We start from the raw sequence: 4,215 nt of genomic DNA, 5'->3' as shown, positions 1-4,215 counted from the left end.
TAACAATAATAAGAGCGAAATAATAAACGGTATCACCTGCGTGCTACCCGGAGGACAGGATGTCGTGCGCCCCGGCCAATCCGTCCGCAGCGGTCGCTCCCCGACTCTCAGTCCTGGCTGTCTTCCTTCCTTTTTTACGGTTCGGTGAGTCGGTGTCAACTTGACAAGGCCGCGGGAGTCGCCAGTTCCTATAACTCGTAGTACGATAATGCACGAAAAAGGAAAACGGAAACGATAACGCAAAACGCCTAAGCGGGACGCAACAAACGTGAGACACACATATAACGTCGCGAAAAAGCGCAGGTTCGTCCACCCCCTAAAACGTGGAAGGACTCAGGACGCCCGACTGCACTATTCGGTCGGGTCGTACGACCCTTGTGGCGGACGGAAAGCGTCACGTCACAATATATACATATATACATATATACTCGTATATGTGTGCATATCTACGCGCGTGCGTGCAAGCGTACATGCGTGCGTGTGTGGGTCAAGATAGCACTTATTGGTATTCTGCAGGTGTGAAGAAGATTCAATGGCCCGGTTTTCTTGGCGATCCAAGGACTTCAAGAGAGAGGGTTGACTCGAAGATATGGAGGCTCCTGTCGAGTCGCACAGTATGGCTACTTGATCACTCGGTTTTACGGATCGCGACTCAGCACTTTTATTAGCAGCGGACCGGCAGAGTAAGTATTACGGTTAGTGGTAGAAATTTTATTACGGACCGGTAGAGTAACATTTGAAGATTGGAATTTGACTGATTGTTGTTCATGGAAGGCCTCTTTTTATGGTATATTGGCGAGTTAGTGATGCCGAGTGCAGAGCTCGCGTTTGCTATTAGTTTAATCTAAAATTAGGATTAAGTATATAGGTTGAGAAATGGAATACTGGGGTATGTGTCTAAAAGAACTTCCGTTATCAACCATTTGCCGGATGGCCAATAGTTTAGAGCCACATGTGTCATCTATTACAGACAACTGCTGTTTCAGTTTATAACTCTTAATCTATTTACTTCTCCTCTTCCTCGGGATAAAGTTCGCCTATTCGGCACTTGGTTCAAATATTTAATCCAACAACTCCGTCCTAAGTGGATTATTAATTTAAAAAGGTAAATGTTATTCGATATTGACTCGTCGATATTGTAACCTCCTATGGTAGAAAACTAATAGTCTACCGGTGTTACTTGTTAACAATCCTTATGGTAACGAAAATTTTAATCGGAGAAAAGAACTGTGGACGTAACAATACGTTTCAATTCGGAACCTTATCAATATAACATATAAATCGAAATTACATAAATAATACAAATTCCAAGTTGATGATTCCCGACAATTTAGTCGGTTCTTCTTTATTCAAATGCCAAATTAGCTATGTAATAAATAGTCCAATGATTATCAGAATGAGTATCAGAAATAGTAACTTATACAATAATATTATAAAAACTTACGTAAAGTAAAATCGAAATCATATACATTGCGTCACTAAGTAAAATCACATTGCTCATCAGATTGTCAGATTTGCTATGTAGTCATTCAAAAGAACCTCAAAAACGAAAAATTAAGTAATTATTAAAATCATTTGTCTGAATCTTGATTATATCAACTTACATGTAAGCGTTTTCTCGCAATTCGACGTAAAAGTCTTGCGGTGTTCACAGTCAGAGATACAATATACAGAGAGTCAAAATAATAAAGTCACGTAGTTATTGAAATAATAATAAAAATAAGAACAAAAGAGAATAAAATATACGTCACAAATCCGTAAATAAATTCATGTATAGTTTAAAGAATATGTATCATTCTGTAAATTCAAACTCTGTTTCTATTGTTTTATATAGATCGTTCCCGAAATTAGTCTTTTATTAAGTACTTTTTCTTCGTCTAATATCTTGACATTTTCCCAATCATGTTGATAACTAATTCTGTGTTCTGTTATTACGGAATGCTGTGTAGTATTCTAATTTATGTGATTTTTATGTTCATTTATGCGTGTCTTTTGGCCCACATATGATACTTCACAATCTCGACAATCAATTTTATACACGACGTCTGTGTGAGATAGCTTGGAACGAACGTCTGATAATGGTGAATCTATCAAAACACCAAAAGTCTGTTTATAAAATTTTTCATTGAAACAAAAAATTGTTGAATTAATTCCAATAAACTAATTCCAACGCTTTAAAAAATTCTTTTTTCAGAATGTTCGTTTTTCTTTCAATGAGATGCCCTCTCCTCTTCATGCCTTCAAAGACCAAATCAATAGATACATTTGTGAACAACGAAACCACGTCAAGAGATAAAAGAACTTCGTTGTCAGAGATTGTCAAATTAGAAATGTGTTTAAACAAGTGGAAACTGTTCTTGATAAAACTGTTTGCTACTGGTATACTGTCGTGTAATATGTCATTTAAAAAGAAGGCTAGATTATAGAGAGAACTGCCCACTGAAGAAACTATGATACGAAGTGGATAACCTACTTTGTGTATTTTCGGAAGATCATATGTAAGAGGCGCAACAGGATTAGAAGCGTTCAATTTATTATAAACAGAGTTCTCAACGCTGCTTCCATCCTTTTAATAACGTCTTAAGTTGTGTTAACATTTTATTAACTAGATTGTGTGTCAATAGCTTATAAGTCTCAATGTCAGACAGTAGAAGTTTCCATTTTTTTGTACGTATTACATCTTGTCAAGTGCCACCACCACATTACCATTATCTGCCCTTGTAAAAAGAATATGTGGATTGTTTTTAACAAATGATTTCGTAGTCTTGATTAAAGAAAAAATTCTCTTCTCTATGTCAGTCTTACTAGCACATGCTTTCTTTATCCCCTTGATTAAAGGATAAATTCTATTCCTAAATTCTATTGATGTTGGGTAATTTTAATCAGACAAAATTATGTTCGATGTGTTTAACAAATTGATTATGATGTTTCTAATATTGAACGTTGACAAACAAAAGCTCTCACCTAATTGCAAACAATGCTTTGACTTCCCATGGTATAATAGCATTGCTGAGACTTTTAAACTATTCGTCATTTACTTCAAAGATATCATATGAAATACGAGTATGTTTAATTTGGGAAGCAAAAAAATGTACTTTAATTGTTTCGTTGTTTATGTTTTTATTCATTGGTTCTTGGAACTGAAATTTTATGTGAGAATTGCCGCTAACCACATCAGGTAAATTAGTCTCCGCGATATTGTCTACGTAATAAGTAATATCCTAAAAATTACCCGACATCAGAGAATTTAGGAATAGAATTTAGCCTGTAATCAAGGGGATAAAGCAAGCATGTGCTAGTAAGACATAGAGAAGAGAATTTTTTTCTTTAATCAAGACTACGAAATAATTTGTGAAAAACAATCCACATATTCTTTTTACAAGGGCAGATAATGGTAATGTGGTGGTGGCACTTGACAAGATGTAATACGTACAAAAAATGGAAACTTTACTGTCTGACACTGAGACTTATAAACTATGACACACAATCTAGTTAATAAAATGTTAACACAACTTAAGACGTTATTAAAGAGATGGAAGCAGCTTGGTTTCGTGGAGAACTTTGTTTATAACAAATTGAACGCTTCTAATCCTGTTGCACATCTTGCATATGGTCTTCCGAAAATACACAAAGTAGGTTATCCACTTCGTATCATAGTTTCTTCAGTGAGGAGTCCTCTCTATAATCTAGCCTCCTTTTTAAATGACATATTACACGACAGTATACCAGTAGCAAATAGTTTTATCAAGAATAATTTTCATTTAACTAAACACATTTCTAATTTGGCAATCTCTCAACAAAGTTCTTTTATCTCTTGACGTGGCTTCGTTGTTCACAAATGTATCTATTGATTTGGTTTTCTTTGAAGGCAGAGAGAAGAAAAAGGCATCTCATTGAAAGAAAAACGAACATTCCTAAAAGGGAATTTTTTAAAGTGTTGGAATTAATTTGTAATTCAACAATTTTTTGTTTCAATGACAAATTTTATAAACAGACTTTTGGTGTTCCGATGGATTCATCATTATCACCCATTGTCGGATATTGTTATGCAAGATCTTGAAATTAAAGCACTACAAAGACTTCCAATTACACCATCCTTTTATGTGAGGTATGTTGATGACATTGCGTTAGCATGATGCGTCACACATTGATACGTTAGTTAACACGTTTAATTCATTTCATTTCAGATTGAAATTTACAACTGAAATAAGTGGG

Source organism: Trachymyrmex septentrionalis, unplaced genomic scaffold (genome assembly GCF_001594115.1).
Source record: "Trachymyrmex septentrionalis isolate Tsep2-gDNA-1 unplaced genomic scaffold, Tsep1.0 scaffold276, whole genome shotgun sequence".
Lineage (NCBI taxonomy): Eukaryota > Metazoa > Arthropoda > Insecta > Hymenoptera > Formicidae > Trachymyrmex > Trachymyrmex septentrionalis.
This window is presented reverse-complemented; position numbering follows the sequence as displayed.